This window comes from Heterodontus francisci, chromosome 15, assembly GCF_036365525.1.
Source record: "Heterodontus francisci isolate sHetFra1 chromosome 15, sHetFra1.hap1, whole genome shotgun sequence".
Classification (NCBI taxonomy): Eukaryota; Metazoa; Chordata; class Chondrichthyes; order Heterodontiformes; family Heterodontidae; genus Heterodontus; species Heterodontus francisci.
In genome coordinates this window covers 983,648-1,004,775 of record NC_090385.1, presented here as the reverse complement: position 1 = coordinate 1,004,775, position 21,128 = coordinate 983,648, and the positions used below count along the sequence as shown (strand labels likewise).

Genomic DNA, 21,128 nt, shown 5'->3' with positions numbered 1-21,128 from the left:
TCCCCCAAATTACAAATATAACACACTCACACACATACCCCCAAATACAAATATTAACATCACACACACACATACCCCCAAATACAAATATTAACACACACAACACATACCCCCCAAATACAAATATTAACACACACAACACACATACCCCCAAATACAAAATATTAACACACACACACACACCACCCCAAATACAAATATTAACAAACACACACACATACCCCCAAATACAAATATTCAACACACACACATACATACCCCCAAATACAAATATTAACACACACACAAACATACCCCCAAATACAAATATTAACAAACACACACACATACCCCCAAATACAAATATTAACACACACACACATACCCCCAAATACAAATAATTAACACACACACACATACCCCCAAATACAAATATTAACAACACACACACACATACCCCCAAATACAAATATTAACACACACACACATACCACCAAATACAAATTAACACACTCACACATACCCCCAAATACAAATATTAACACACACACACACATACCCCCAAATACAAATATTAACACACACACACATACCCCCAAATACAAATATTAACACACACACACACATACCCCCAAATACAAATATTAACACCACACACACACATACCCCCAAATACAAATATTAACACACACACACCACATACCCCCAAATACAAATATTAACACACACACACATACCCCCAAATACAAATATTAACACACACATCACATCACACATACCCCCAAATACAAATATTAACACACACTACACATACCCCCAAATACAAATATTAACACACACACACACATACCCCAAATACAAATATTAACACACACACACATACCCCCAAATACAAATATTAACACACACACACATACCCCCAAATACAAATATTAACACACACACACATACCCCCAAATACAAATATTAACACACCACACACCATACCCCAAATACAAATATTAACACACACACACATACCCCCCAAATACAAATATTAACACACACACACACACATACCCCCAAATACAAATATTAACAACACACACACACATACCCCCAAATACAAATATTAACACACACACACATACCCCCAAATACAAATATTAACACACACACACATACCCCCAAATACAAATATTAACACACACACACATACCCCCAAATACAAATATTAACACACACACACATACCCCCAAATACAAATATTAACACACACACACATACCCCCAAATACAAATATTAACACACACACACACACATACCCCAAATACAAATATTAACAACACACAGCACACACATACCCCCAAATACAAATATTAACAACACACACACATACCCCCAAATACAAATATTAACACACACACATACCCCCAAATACAAATATTAACACACACACACACACATACCCCCAAATACAAATATTAACACACACACACACACATACCCCAAATACAAATATTAACACACACACACACATACCCCCAAATACAAATATTAACACACCACACACATACCCCCAAATACAAATATTAAACACACACACACATACCCCCAAATACAAATATTAACACACACACACACACATACCCCCAAATACAAATATTAACACACACACACATACCCCCAAATACAAATATTACAACACACACACACACATACCCCCAAAATACAAATATTAACACACACACACATACCCCCAAATACAAATATTAACACACACACACATACCCCCAAATACAAATATTAACACACACACACACACATACCCCCAAATACAAATATTAACACACACACACACATACCCCCAAATACAAATATTAACACACACACACATACCCCCAAATACAAATATTAACAAACACACACACATACCCCCAAATACAAATATTAACACACACACACACATACCCCCAAATACAAATATTAACACACACACACATACCCCCAAATACAAATATTAACACACACACACATACCCCCAAATACAAATATTAACACACCACACACATACCCCCAAATACAAATATTAACACACACTACACACACACATACCCCCAAATACAAATATTAACACACACACACACATACCCCCAAATACAAATATTAACACACACACACATACCCCCAAATACAAATAACTACACACACACACATACCCCCAAATACAAATATTAACACACACACACATACCCCCAAATACAAATATTAACACACACACACAATACCCCCAAATACAAATATTAACACACACACACATACCCCCAAATACAAATATTAACACACACACACATACCCCCAAATACAAATATTAACACACACACACACACATACCCCCAAATACAAATATTAACACACACACACACACATACCCCCAAATACAAATATTAACACACACACACACACATACCCCCAAATACAAATATTAACACACACACACACATACCCCCAAATACAAATATTAACACACACACAACACACACACATACCCCCAAATACAAATATTAACACACACAACACACATACCCCCAAATACAAATATTAACACACACACACACATACCCCCAAATACAAATATTAACACACAACACACACATACCCCCAAATACAAATATTAACACACACACACATACCCCCAAATACAAATATTAACACACACACACACATACCCCCAAATACAAATATTAACACACACACACATACCCCCAAATACAAATATTAACACACACACACACACACATACCCCAAATACAAATATTAACACACACACACACATACCCCCAAATACAAATATTAACACACACACACACACATACCCCCAAATACAAATATTAACACACACACACACATACCCCCAAATACAAATATTAACACACACACACACACACATACCCCCAAATACAAATATTAACACACACACACACATACCCCCAAATACAAATATTAACACACACACACACATACCCCCAAATACAAATATTAACACACACACACATACCCCCAAATACAAATATTACACACACACACACACATACCCCCAAATACAAATATTAACACACACACACACACATACCCCCAAATACAAATATTAACACACACACACCACACATACCCCCAAATACAAATATTAACACACACACACACACATACCCCCAAATACAAATATTAACACACACACACACACATACCCCCAAATACAAATATTAACACACACACACATACCCCCAAATACAAATATTAACACACACACACACACACATACCCCCAAATACAAATATTAACACACACACACATACCCCCAAATACAAATATTAACACACACACACACACATACCCCCAAATACAAATATTAACACACACACACATACCCCCAAATACAAATATTAACACACACACACACACACATACCCCCAAAATACAAATATTAACACACACACACACATACCCCCAAATACAAATATTAACACACACACACACACATACCCCCAAATACAAATATTAACACACACACACATACCCCCAAATACAAATATTAACACACACACACACACATACCCCCAAATACAAATATTAACACACACACACACATACCCCCAAATACAAATATTAACACACACACACATACCCCCAAATACAAATATTAACACACACACACACACATACCCCCAAATACAAATATTAACACACACACACACATACCCCCAAATACAAATATTAACACACACACACATACCCCCAAATACAAATATTAACACAACACACACACACATACCCCCAAATACAAATATTAACACACACACACACATACCCCCAAATACAAATATTAACACACACACACACATACCCCCAAATACAAATATTAACAACACACACACACACATACCCCCAAATACAAATATTAACACACACACACACATACCCCCAAATACAAATATTAACACACACACACATACCCCCAAATACAAATATTACAACACACACACACACATACCCCCAAATACAAATATTAACACACACACACACATACCCCCAAATACAAATATTAACAAACACACACACACACATACCCCCAAATACAAATATTAACACACACACACACATACCCCCAAATACAAATATTAACACACACACACACACATACCCCCAAATACAAATATTAACACACACAGCACACATACCCCCAAATACAAATATTAACACACACACACACATACCCCCAAATACAAATATTAACACACACACACACATACCCCCAAATACAAATATTAACACACACACACATACCCCCAAATACAAATATTAACAAACACACACACATACCCCCAAATACAAATATTAACAACACACACACACACATACCCCCAAATACAAATATTAACACACACACACACAATACCCCCAAATACAAATATTAACAAACACACACACACATACCCCCAAATACAAATATTAACACACACACACACATACCCCCAAATACAAATATTAAACAACACACACACATACCCCCAAATACAAATATTAACAACACACACACACATACCCCCAAATACAAATATTAACACACACACACACATACCCCCAAATACAAATATTAACAACACACACACACATACCCCCAAATACAAATATTAACACACACACACACATACCTACCCCAAATACAAATATTAACAAACACACACACATACCCCCAAATACAAATATTAACAAACACACACACACATACCCCCAAAATACAAATATTAACAACACACACACACACATACCCCCAAATACAAATATTAACACACACACACACATACCCCCAAATACAAATATTAACAACACACACACATACCCCCAAATACAAATATTAACAAACACACACACACACATACCCCCAAATACAAATATTAACAAACACACACACATACCCCAAATACAAATATTAACAAACACACACACATACCCCCAAATACAAATATTAACACACACACACACATACCCCAAATACAAATATTAACACACACACACATACCCCCAAATACAAATATTAACAAACACACACACACACATACCCCCAAATACAAATATTAACAAACACACACACACACATACCCCCAAATACAAATATTAACACACACACACAATACCCCCAAATACAAATATTAACAAACACACACACATACACCCAAATACAAATATTAACAAACACACACACACATACCCCCAAATACAAATATTAACAAACACACACACATACCCCCAAATACAAATATTAACACACACAACACATACCCCCAAATACAAATATTAACAAACACACACACATACCCCCAAATACAAATATTAACAAACACACACATACCCCCAAATACAAATATTAACACTCACACACACATACCCCCAAATACAAATATTAACACACACACACATACCCCCAAATACAAATATTAACAAACACACACACATACCCCCAAATACAAATATTAACACACACACACACATACCCCCCAAATACAAATATTAACACACACACACACACATACCCCCAAATACAAATATTAACAACACACACACATACCCCCAAATACAAATATTAACAAACACACACACATACCCCCAAATACAAATATTAACACACACACACATACCCCCAAATACAAATATTAACAAACACACACACATACCCCCAAATACAAATATTAACACACACACACATACCCCCAAATACAAATATTAACAAACACACACACATACCCCCAAATACAAATATTAACACACACACACATACCCCCAAATACAAATATTAACAAACACACACACATACCCCCAAATACAAATATTAACACACACACACATACCCCCAAATACAAATATTAACAAACACACACACATACCCCCAAATACAAATATTAACACACACACACATACCCCCAAATACAAATATTAACAAACACACACACATACCCCCAAATACAAATATTAACAAACACACACACATACCCCCAAATACAAATATTAACACACACACACACATACCCCAAATACAAATATTAACACACACACACATACCCCCAAATACAAATATTAACAAACACACACACATACCCCCAAATACAAATATTAACACACACACACACATACCCCCAAATACAAATATTAACAAACACACACACATACCCCCAAATACAAATATTAACACACACACACATACCCCAAATACAAATATTAACACACACACACATACCCCCCAAATACAAATATTAACACACACACACACATACCCCCAAATACAAATATTAACACACACACACACACATACCCCCAAATACAAATATTAACACTCACACACACATACCCCCAAATACAAATATTAACACTCACACACACATACCCCCAAATACAAATATTAACAACACACACACATACCCCCAAATACAAATATTAACAAACACACACACACACATACCCCCAAATACAAATATTAACAAACACACACACATACCCCCAAATACAAATATTAACAAACACACACACATACCCCCAAATACAAATATTAACAAACACACACATACCCCCAAATACAAATATTAACACACACACACATACCCCCAAATACAAATATTAACAAACACACACACATACCCCCAAATACAAATATTAACACACACACACATACCCCCAAATACAAATATTAACAACACACACACATACCCCCAAATACAAATATTAACACACACACACATACCCCCAAATACAAATATTAACAAACACACACACATACCCCCAAATACAAATATTAACACACACACACATACCCCCAAATACAAATATTAACAAACACACACACATACCCCCAAATACAAATATTAACAAACACACACATACCCCCAAATACAAATATTAACAAACACACACACATACCCCCAAATACAAATATTAACACACACACACATACCCCCAAATACAAAATATTAACACACACACACATACCCCCAAATACAAATATTAACAAACACACACACATACCCCCAAATACAAATATTAACACACACACACATACCCCCAAATACAAATATTAACACACACACACACATACCCCCAAATACAAATATTAACAAACACACACACATACCCCCAAATACAAATATTAACACACACACACATACCCCCAAATACAAATATTAACACACACACACATACCCCCAAATACAAATATTAACACACACACACATACCCCCAAATACAAATATTAACAAACACACACATACCCCCAAATACAAATATTAACACACATACACAAACACAAACACCCAAATACAAAATATTAACACACACACACATACCCCCAAATACAAATATTAACAAACACACACACATACCCCAAATACAAATATTAACACACACACACATACCCCCAAATACAAATATTAAACAAACACACACACATACCCCCAAATACAAATATTAACAACACACACACACACATACCCCCAAATACAAATATTAACAACACACACACATACCCCCAAATACAAATATTAACACTCACACACACACACATACCCCCAAATACAAATATTAACACACACACACATACCCCCAAATACAAATATTAACAAACACACAACACATACCCCAAATACAAATATTAACAAACACACACACACATACCCCCAAATACAAATATTAACACTCACACACACATACACCCCAAAATACAAATATTAACAAACACACACACATACCCCCAAATACAAATATTAACAAACACACACACACATACCCCCAAATACAAATATTAACACTCACACACACATACCCCCAAATACAAATATTACACAAACACACACACACATACCCCCAAATACAAATATTAACACACACACACACATACCCCCCAAATACAAATATTAACACTCACACACACATACCCCCAAATACAAATATTAACAAACACACACACATACCCCCAAATACAAATATTAACAAACACACACACATACCCCCAAATACAAATATTAACACACACACACACATACCCCCAAATACAAATATTAACAACACACACACATACCCCCAAATACAAATATTAACACTCACACACACATACCCCCAAATACAAATATTAACAAACACACACACATACCCCCAAATACAAATATTAACACACACACACAACATACCCCCAAATACAAATATTAACACTCACACACACATACCCCCAAATACAAATATTAACAAACACACACACATACCCCCAAATACAAATATTAACAAACACACACACATACCCCCAAATACAAATATTAACACTCACACACACATACCCCCAAATACAAATATTAACAAACACACACACATACCCCCAAATACAAAATATTAACACACACACACACATACCCCCAAATACAAATATTAACACTCACACACACATACCCCCAAATACAAATATTAACACACACACACACATACCCCCAAATACAAATATTAACAATCACACACACATACCCCCAAATACAAATATTAACACAACACACACACACATACCCCCAAATACAAATATTAACACTCACACACACATACCCCCAAATACAAATATTAACAAACACACACACATACCCCCAAATACAAATATTAACAAAACACACACACATACCCCCAAATACAAATATTAACACAACACACACACATACCCCCAAATACAAATATTAACACACACACACACATACCCCCAAATACAAATATTAACAAACACACACACATACCCCCAAATACAAATATTAACACACACACACACATACCCCCAAATACAAATATTAACAAACACACACACATACCCCCAAATACAAATATTAACAAACACACACACATACCCCCAAATACAAATATTAACACACACACACACATACCCCCAAATACAAATATTAACAAACACACACATACCCCCAAATACAAATATTAACACACACACACATACCCCCAAATACAAATATTAACAAACACACACACATACCCCCAAATACAAATATTAACAAACACACACACATACCCCCAAATACAAATATTAACACACACACACACATACCCCCAAATACAAATATTAACACACACACACATACCCCCAAATACAAATATTAACAAACACACACACATACCCCCAAATACAAATATTAACAACACACACACATACCCCCAAATACAAATATTAACACACACACACACATACCCCCAAATACAAATATTAACAAACACACACACATACCCCCAAATACAAATATTAACAAACACACACATACCCCCAAATACAAATATTAACAAACACACACACATACCCCAAATACAAATATTAACACACACACACATACCCCCAAATACAAATATTAACAACACACACACATACCCCCAAATACAAATTAACAAACACACACATACCCCAATACAACTATTAACACACACACACATACCCCCAAATACAAATATTAACAAACACACACACATACCCCCAAATACAAATATTAACAAACACACACACATACCCCCAAATACAAATATTAACAAACACACACACATACCCCCAAATACAAATATTAACAAACACACACACATACCCCCAAATACAAATATTAACACACACACACACATACCCCCAAATACAAATATTAACACACACACACACATACCCCCAAATACAAATATTAACACACATACACACACATACCCCCAAATACAAATATTAACACACTCACACACACATACCCCCAAATACAAATATTAACACACACACACACATACCCCCAAATACAAATATTAACACTCACACACACATACCCCCAAATACAAATATTAAACACACACACACACATACCCCCAAATACAAATATTAACAACACACACACATACCCCCAAATACAAATATTAACACACACACACACACATACCCCCAAATACAAATATTAACACACACACACACATACCCCCAAATACAAATATTAACAACACACACACACATACCCCCAAATACAAATATTAACAAACACACACATACCCCCAAATACAAATATTAACAAACACACACACATACCCCCAAATACAAATATTAACACACACACACACATACCCCCAAATACAAATATTAACAAACACACACACATACCCCCAAATACAAATATAACACACAACATACAACATCATTAACCACCACAACATACCCCAAATAATTAACACTCACACACATACCCCAATACAAATATTACCACACACACATACCCCCAATAATACACCAAATCACACACCACCATACACACACACATACCACCCCAAATACAAATATTAACACTCACACACACATACCCCCAAATACAAATATTAACAAACACACACACATACCCCCAAATACAAATATTAACACTCACACACACATACCCCCAAATACAAATATTAACACACACACACACATACCCCCAAATACAAATATTAACAAACACACACACATACCCCCAAATACAAATATTAACACACACACACACACACATACCCCCAAATACAAATATTAACACTCACACACACATACCCCCAAATACAAATATTAACAAACACACACACATACCCCCAAATACAAATATTAACAAACACACACACATACCCCCAAATACAAATATTAACACTCACACACACATACCCCCAAATACAAATATTAACAAACACACACACATACCCCCAAATACAAATATTAACAAACACACACACATACCCCCAAATACAAATATTAACACTCACACACACACACCCCCAAATACAAATATTAACACTCACACACACATACCCCCAAATACAAATATTAACAAACACACACATACCCCCAAATACAAATATTAACAAACACACACATACCCCCAAATACAAATATTAACACACATACACACACATACCCCCAAATACAAATATTAACACACATACACACACATACCCCCAAATACAAATATTAACACACACACACACATACCCCCAAATACAAATATTAACACACATACACACACATACCCCCAAATACAAATATTAACACTCACACACACATACCCCCAAATACAAATATTAACAAACACACACACATACCCCCAAATACAAATATTAACACTCACACACACATACCCCCAAATACAAATATTAACAAACACACACACATACCCCCAAATACAAATATTAACAAACACACACACATACCCCCAAATACAAATATTAACAAACACACACACATACCCCCAAATACAAATATTAACACTCACACACACATACCCCCAAATACAAATATTAACACTCACACACACACACCCCCAAATACAAATATTAACACTCACACACACATACCCCCAAATACAAATATTAACAAACACACACATACCCCCAAATACAAATATTAACACACATACACACACATACCCCCAAATACAAATATTAACACACATACACACACATACCCCCAAATACAAATATTAACACACACACACATACCCCCAAATACAAATATTAACAAACACACACACATACCCCCAAATACAAATATTAACACACACACACACATACCCCCAAATACAAATATTAACAAACACACACACATACCCCCAAATACAAATATTAACACTCACACACACATACCCCCAAATACAAATATTAACACACATACACACACATACCCCCAAATACAAATATTAACACACATACACACACATACCCCCAAATACAAATATTAACACTCACACACACATACCCCCAAATACAAATATTAACACACATACACACACATACCCCCAAATACAAATATTAACACACACACACACATACCCCCAAATACAAATATTAACACACACACACATACCCCCAAATACAAATATTAACAAACACACACACATACCCCCAAATACAAATATTAACACACACACACATACCCCCAAATACAAATATTAACAAACACACACACATACCCCCAAATACAAATATTAACACACACACACATACCCCCAAATACAAATATTAACAAACACACACACATACCCCCAAATACAAATATTAACAAACACACACACACACATACCCCCAAATACAAATATTAACACACACACACATACCCCCAAATACAAATATTAACACTCACACATACCCCCAAATACAAATATTAACAAACACACACACACACATACCCCCAAATACAAATATTAACAAACACACACACACACATACCCCCAAATACAAATATTAACAAACACACACACATACCCCCAAATACAAATATTAACACACATACACACACATACCCCCAAATACAAATATTAACACACACACACACATACCCCCAAATACAAATATTAACACACACACACATACCCCCAAATACAAATATTAACAAACACACACACATACCCCCAAATACAAATATTAACACACACACACACATACCCCCAAATACAAATATTAACACTCACACACATACCCCCAAATACAAATATTAACACACACACACATACCCCCAAATACAAATATTAACAAACACACACACATACCCCCAAATACAAATATTAACACTCACACACATACCCCCAAATACAAATTTTAACAAACACACACACACACATACCCCCAAATACAAATATTAACAAACACACACACACATACCCCCAAATACAAATATTAACACTCACACACACATACCCCCAAATACAAATATTAACACTCACACACACATACCCCCAAATACAAATATTAACACACACACACATACCCCCAAATACAAATATTAACAAACACACACACATACCCCCAAATACAAATATTAACAAACACACACACATACCCCCAAATACAAATATTAACACACTCACACACATACCCCCAAATACAAATATTAACACACACACACACATACCCCCAAATACAAATATTAACACTCACACACACATACCCCCAAATACAAATATTAACACACACACACACATACCCCCAAATACAAATATTAACAAACACACACACACACATACCCCCAAATACAAATATTAACACACTCACACACACCTACCCCCAAATACAAATATTAACACACACACATACATACCCCCAAATACAAATATTAACAAACACACACACATACCCCCAAATACAAATATTAACACACACACACACTGACCCACTCCTATCAAATTATATGAACGCTTCGAAGCAATCTCTGGCAGATGGACACTGATGCTGATCAACCTCCTTAACTGTAGCTAGTCACATGACTGAGCTAATTTTTTTTTTGTTTGCTTGGCATGAATTTGGAGCAATGCTGGTGCAGGTAGGTGACATGGACATGGATCAGCACCAGTCTGTCTACACAAGCTTGGCAATTTGGTTTCTGCCAATTGCCCCTAATTGGAAGGAAATGAATGAAAAGTCTGGTGTCATTACTTCCTGATAATCATGTGACTGTAACAAAGAATTACATCACAATACAGAGTGACACCCTTGGAGCAGTCTCAGCTGATTTTCTTGGGCTGCAAAGAAAAAAAATCCCTTCAAAAATATGTGAGCAAGATCATAAATAGAATATAAATTAGAAGTGGATAGTTCAACATTTTCTTCCCTTTTATGTGATAAATGATAATAGAGACTAGTCTCTTCTGGCAGTGCACATAGGGAGTCAAGATCAGCCATAGTCTTCATGTGAACTAGGGTAATGATGGAGGATAATTGTCTCCGGGTGTGAAGATATAAACTTTTAGAAAAGATCTAATTATATACTATGCATATTCAGTCCCCATTTTGGAATCATGCATTCTGCCTGTATTTTCAAAGAATAATTTGATTTTACCTTCCATGACAGCGCTTCTGATATGTCTTCCTTTTTCCTCAACTGAGGATTCCCCCCACCCCCACAGGGCCCTCAATCATGTCCAGCCCATTTCCTGCACCTCTACCCTCACCCCTTCCCCTCCCTCCCAGAATCGTGACTCCATATCCAAAGGATCATCTTCCACCATTTCCGCCACCTCCAGCATGATGCCACCACTAAACGCACCTTGCCCTCCCTTCCCCTGTCAGCATTCCGAAGGGATCGTTCCCTCCGCGACACCCTGGTCCACTCCTCCATTACCTCCACCACCTCGTCCCCTTCCCAGGGCACCTTCCCCTGCAAACGCAGGAGGTGTAATACCTGCCCATTTACCTCCTCTCGCCTCACTATCCAAGGCCACAAACACTCCTTCCAGGGGAAGCAACGATTTACTTGTACTTCTTTCAATGTAGTATACTGTATTCGCTGCCCACAATGTGGTCTCCTCTACATTGGGGAGACCAAGCGCAGACTGGGTGACCGCTTTGTGGAACACCACCGCTCAGTCCACAAGCAGGACCCTGAGCTTCTGGTTGCTTGCCATTTCAACACTGCCCCCTGCTCTCATGCTCACATCTCTGTCCTGGGATTGCTGCAGTGTTCCAGTGAACATCAACGCAAGCTCGAGGAACAGCATCTCATTTACCGATTAGGCACACTGCAGCCTGCCGGACTGAACATTGAGTTCAATAATTTCAGAGCATGACGCGCTCCCCCCTTTTTTCTTTTTTATGTGTTCATTTTATTTTAGTTTGTTTCGTTTGTTTCTACTGTGCCTATCCACTGTTTTTTTCATGTTTGTGCTTGGGGCCAGGCTGCTCAGTTTTCTATCCATTAACACCCTCCCTGTACTAACGCTTTGTCTTTCAGCACACTATTAACATAACGTTTGCCTTTGTTCCATGACCTTCTGGTCAGTTATTCTCTGTGACCTTGTCCTATCAACACCTCTTTTGTTATCTCTTGCCCCACCCCCTGCTTTACTTGCTTAAAACCTTTTACATTTCTAATATTTGCCAGTTCTGATGAAGGGTCACTGACCTGAAACGTTAACTCTGCTTCTCTTTCCACAAATGCTGCCAGACCTGCTGAATATTTCCAGCATTTCTTGTTTGTGCTTCAGATTTCCAGCATCTGCAGCATTTTGCTTTTCTATTATTCTTTATAGTCATTGAGGATATCTTGTGGCAGTTTGGGAAGCAGAGATGTCGGGTTTGTTGGCGGATTGAAGTTTCTTTGCTGTTTGGGCTGAAGTGGTGGGAGCTGCAAAACTGAAGCGTACAGCACCACCACTGGTAGGAGTGTGTAATTACAGCATGACAAGTTTAAATAGACAGTTTCCATAAATATGGTCATAGCAATTTATAATGGGAAAAGTTGACACAAGACTACGACAAAGACATGATAACAAGGACTAAAGTTTTGTAGCTGGGACGTACATGTAAGATTTGTATATATATATATACATACACTAGCCAAGACGCACAAAATGTTTGCAGTCAAATGAGTATCTTTATTGTAACACTTCTTCCTTATATTCAAGTTTTCTAGTTATTCCTTCACCAAAGATTTTAATAATCAAAACTTCTCACTTTGGCAAAAGCTACATAAAGCTGTCCATGGGTAAAACAAGCCTAGGAGCATAAATACAAATTTTTTTAGGAGTCTGGCCTTGTGACTTGTTTATAGTCATAGAATAAGAAAGCCTAATTGGCAGCTGTTTTCTCCTAAATTGAAAAGGCTGGTTTACATCTGATGGGCTCAATATTATTCAAGGAATAAACACTCTATTTCCTTGAAATCTGACTGTTATAATTTCAGCATCTACCATCGAAGAAAACAGCTTCCTAACTACCAATTTTATTCCGTGACAAAGTCCTTGTTTAGGATTCAAGTTTTGTAGCAACATTATAACTGCTCCTTCCTTGAGTCCAATGGCATGCCCATTTGAGTCAGACTGTGTATTCCATTGAGAAAGAAAGACTCCATAAGAAGGATGCACCATATGTGGCTAACTAAGGAAGTTAAGGATGCTTTCAAATTGAAAGAAAAGGTGTACCATGCTGCAAAGATTAGTGGTAGGTTAGAAGATTGGGAAAATTTTATAAACCAGCAAAGGATGACTAAAAAAAATTAGAATATGAGAGTAAACTGGCAAGAAATATAAAAACAGAAAGTAAAAGCTTCAACAAGTATATAAAAAGGAAGCGAGTAGCTAAAGTAAGCATTGGTCCCTTAGAGGATGAGACTGGGAATTAATAATGGGAAACAAGGAAATAGCACAGATTTTGAACAAGTATTTTGTGTCTGTATTCACAATAGAAGACATGAAAAGCATCCCAAGAATAACAGAAAATCAAGAGGCAAAAGGGAGGGAGGAACTTAAAACTATCACAAGAGAAAAAGTACAGAGAAAACCAATGGCTGACAAGTCCCCTGGACCTGATGGCCTGCATCCTTGGGTATTAAAATAAGTGATTGCAGAGACAGTGCATACATTGCTAGTAATCTTCCAAAAATCCACAGATTCTGGAAAGGTCCCAGCAGATTGGAAAACCGCAAATATAACACCTCTGTTCAAGAAAGGAGGAAACTGTAGGCCAGTTACCCTAACTTTCCCTCCCTAACAGCACTGTGGGTGTACCTACACCATATGGACTGCAAAGGTTCAAGAAGGCGGCTCACCACCACCTTCTCAAGGGCAGTTAGGGTTGGGCAATAAACGCTGACCTTGCCACTGATGCGCACATCCCACGAAAGAATAAAAAGATCTATCATTGGAAAAATGCTAGAATCCATTATTGAGGACATAGCATCAGAACATTTAGAAAATCATAATGCAATCAAGCAGAGTTAACATGGTTTTTTGAAAGGGAACTCACATTTGACAAATTTATTAGAATTCTTTGAGGATGTAACAAGCAGGGTGGATCAAGGGCAACCAGTATACCTGGATTTCCAAAAGACATTCAATAAGGTGCCACATAAAAGGTTACGGCACAAGATAAGAGATCATGGTGTTGCAGGTAATATATTAGCATGGATAGAGGATTGGCTAACTAACAGGAAACAGAGAGTCGAGATAAATGGGTCATTTTCAGGTTTGCAAACTGTAACTAGTGGAGTGCCACAGGGATCAGTGCTGGGGCCTCAACAATTTATAATCTATATTAATGACTTAAATGAAGGGACCAAGTGTATTGTAGCCAAATTTAGAGATGCTACAAAGATAAGTAGGAAAGCAAGTTGTGAGGAGGACACAAAGTGGGGAATTTTATACTCTCCCTGCAGCAGGTATGGAGGCAGGGAAAGCATATGATTGGGTGGGATTATAGCTGTAGGGGGGTGCCACCTTCAAGCCTCCACCAAAATTAAATCCGGGGCTGGGAAGCCCATGAACGGCCTTCCCAACCCGCCACCAGTTGAGGCCTGAAGTGGGTAATTAATGCCCAATTAAGGGCCTTATTCCACCACCACCACAATTAGCCCAGCAGTTGGCAGGACTGTCACCACACGGGGAGCACGGCAAGAAAAACAGTGCAGGCTGTTTGCCAGCTCTGGGTGGCACAGGGTGGTGTCCCTTGTTCAATGGCACAGTGCCTGAATGAGGGACCCGGCATCAGGGGGGGCGGGGGGGGGGGTGCGCTGAGAGCCACTCCCCTGCCCTTGCTGCTGACTCCCTACACCACCCCCATCCCCTGCAACCCCCACTCCGCAAGACCTCTCCCAACCTGACCTAGCTGTGGCCTGGGTGCAGCGTCGCTCCTCAGCCCCGGGTGGGGCTCCACCAGCAGCAGCCACTGCCTCCATGGTGGCGCTGCTCAATTAAAGAGCTGCCAGCCTCTGATTGGCCAGCAGCTCTCAGAGGGCGGGACTTCTGTCACAAGGTCCTTGATCCCATGGAAGGCCTCCCACAGAAGGAGCAATGCAGGGTTCTCATTGATGCTTTTGCCGGAGGTCAAGACTTCTGGCCAAACTTCTGGCCAAAGAGTCTGCAAAGAGAGTAGTAGCAAGGTTTATTATACAAGGGATAGAGGAATGGCAGGGCTGCTCTGACCTCGGCAATGCACTTTCCCATGTTCTGGATAACTATTTGTGCATGAGGTGTCGGCAGTTTCAGCAGCTTGAGCTCCAGGTTTCAGAACCTGAGCAACAGCTGGTATCACTGCTACGCATCCATGAGGATAAGAGCTTTGTGGATAGCACATTTATAGATGTGGTTACCCCGCAACTTAAGAGTATACAAGGAGAGAGGAAATGGGTGACTGAAAAACAGTCAAGAAGAAACAGGCAGGTAGCGCAGGAGATCCCTGAGTGCATCTCACTCTCCAACCAGTGATAGTTCATCTGGGGATTGCAGCCAGAGCCAAGGCCATGGCACCACGGGTGGCTCAGCTGCACGGGGGGTTACAGGAAAGACTGGAAGAGTATTATGATAGGAGATTCGATAGTTAGGGGAATAGACAGACGTTTATAAATATAATATAGATGATATGAATATAAAAATGGACTGTAAAAGCTTCTATAGGTATGTAAAAAGGAAACATTTGGCCAAGACAAATGTGGGTCCATTACAGGCAGAGTCAGGAGAATTTATAATGGGGAATAGAGAAATGGCAGAGAAGCTAAATGATTACTTTGTGTCTGTCTTCACTGAGGAAGATACAAGAAATCTCCCAGAATTAGAGATCCAAGAGATTAGGGAGAATGAGGAATTGAAGGAAATTCATATTAATAGGAAGGTTGTATTGGAGAAATTAATGGGGCTGAACGTTGATATGTTCCCAGGACCTGATATTCTACATCCCAGAGTGTTGAAAGAGGTAGCTATGGAGATAGTGGATGCATTGGTGATCATCTTCCAAAATTCTATAGATTCTGGAACGGTTCCTGCAGATTGGAAGGTAGCAAATATCACCCCACTGTTTAAGAAGGGAGGGAGAGAGAAAACAGGGAATTACAGACCTGTTAGCCTTACATCAGTAGTTGGGAAAATGCTAGAATCTATTCTAAAGGATGTGATAAATGGACACTTGGATAATGATCTGATTGGGCATAGTCAACATGGATTTATGAATGGGAAATCATGTTTGACAAACCTGTTGGAGGTTTTTGAGGATGTTACGAACAGAATTGATAAAGGGGAGACGGTGGATGTGGTATACTTGGATTTTCAGAAGGCTTTTGATAAAGTCCCCCACAGGAGATCGGTTAGCAAAATTAAAGCACATGGGATAGGAGGTAACATATTGGCATGGATTAAGGATTAGTTAACAGGCAGAAAGCAGAGAGTAGGAATAAACGGGTCATTCTCGGGTTAGCAGGCTGTGACCCATGGGATACCACAGGGATCAGTGCTTGGGCCCCAGCTGTTCACAATATAGATCAATGATTTGGATGTGGGGACCAAATGTAGTATTTCCAAGCTCAAGGTGGGAATGTGTGTTGTGAGGAAGATGTAAAGCAGCTTCAAGGGGATTTGGACAGACTTAGTGAGTGGGAAAGAACATGGCAGATGGAATATAATGTGGAAAAATGTGAGATTATCCATTTTGGTAGGAGGAGCAGATGTGCAGAGTATTTCTTAAATGATAAGAGATTAGAAAGTGTAGATGTACAAAGGGACCTGGGTGTCCTTGTCAATAAGTCACTGAAAGCTAACATGCAGATGCAGCAAACAATTACGAAGGCTAATGGTATGTTAGCCTTTATCGCAAGAGGATTTGAGTACAGGAGTAGTGAAGTCTTGCTTCAATTGTATAGAACCTCAGTTAGACCGCACCTGGAGTACTGTGTGCAGTTTTGGTCCCCTTACCTTAGGAAGGATATTATTGCCATAGACGGAGCAACAAAGGTTCACCAGACTTGTTCCCGGGATGGCAGGACTGTCCTCTGAAGAGAGATTGGGGAAACTGGGCCTGTATTCTGTAGACTTTTGAAGAATGAGAGGTGATCTCATTGAAACCTACAAAATACTTAAAGGGATAGACAGGGTAGATGCAGGTAAGATGTTTCCCCTGGTTGGGGAGTCTAGAACCAGGGGACACAATTTCAAAATAAGGGGGAAGCCACTTAGGACAGAGAGGAGGAGAAATTTCTTTACTCAGAGGGTTGTGAATCTTTGGAATTCTCTACTCCAGAGGGCTGTGGAAGCTCAGTCATTGAACAAAGAACAAAGAACAGTACAGCACAGGAACAGGCCATTCGGCCCTCCAAGCCTGCGCCGATCTTGCTGCCTGCCTAAACTAACACCTTCTGCACTTCCGGGGCCCATATCCCTCTATTCCCATCCTATTCATGTATTTGTCAAGATGTCTCTTAAACGTCGCTATCGTATCTGCTTCCAACACCTCCCCTGGCAGCAAGTTCCAGGCACTCACCACCCTCTGTGTAAAGAACTTGCCTCGCACATCCCCTCTAAACTTTGCCCCTCGCACCTTAAACCTATGTCCCCTAGTAACTGACTCTTCCACCCTGGGAAAAAGCTTCTGACTATCCACTCTGTCCATGCCGCTCATAACTTTGTAAACCTCTATCATGTCGCCCCTCCACCTCTGTCGTTCCAGTGAAAACAAACTGAGTTTTTCCAACCTCTCCTCATAACTAATGCCCTCCAGACCAGGCAACATCCTAGTAAACCTCTTGTGTACCCTCTCCAAAGCCTCCACGTCCTTCTGGTAGTGTGGCGACCAGAATTGCACGCAATATTCTAAGTGTGGCCTAACTAAGGTTCTGTACAGCTGCAACATGACTTGCCAATTTTTATACTCTATGTCCCAACCGATGAAGGCAAGCATGCCGTATGCCTTCTTGACTACCTTATCCACCTGCGTTGCCACTTTCAGTGACCTGTGGACTTGTACGCCCAGATCTCTCTGCCTGTCAATACTCCTAAGGGTTCTGCCATTTACTGTATACATCCCACCTGCATTAGACCTTCCAAAATGCATTACCTCGCATTTGTCCGGATTAAACTCCATCTGCCATTTCTCCGCCCAAGTCTCCAACCGATCTATATCCTGCTGTATCCTCTGACAATCCTCATCATTATCCGCAACTCCACCAACCTTTGTGTCGTCCGCAAACTTACTAATCAGACCAGCTACATTTTCCTCCAAATCATTTATATATACTACAAAGAGCAAAGGTCCCAGCACTGATCCCTGCGGAACACCACTAGTCAAAGCCCTCCATTCAGAAAAGCACCCTTCCACTGCTACCCTCTGTCTTCTATGACCGAGCCAGTTCTGTATCCATCTTG

General features: G+C 38.6%; 1 protein-coding gene across 1 annotated transcript in view; it reads left to right on the top strand.

Annotated features, from left to right (window-relative positions):
• LOC137377458 (calcium-binding protein 39-like) overlaps positions 1-21,128 on the top strand; it is a 147,932-nt gene that overhangs the window by 8,400 nt on the left and 118,404 nt on the right. The window lies entirely within an intron of this gene.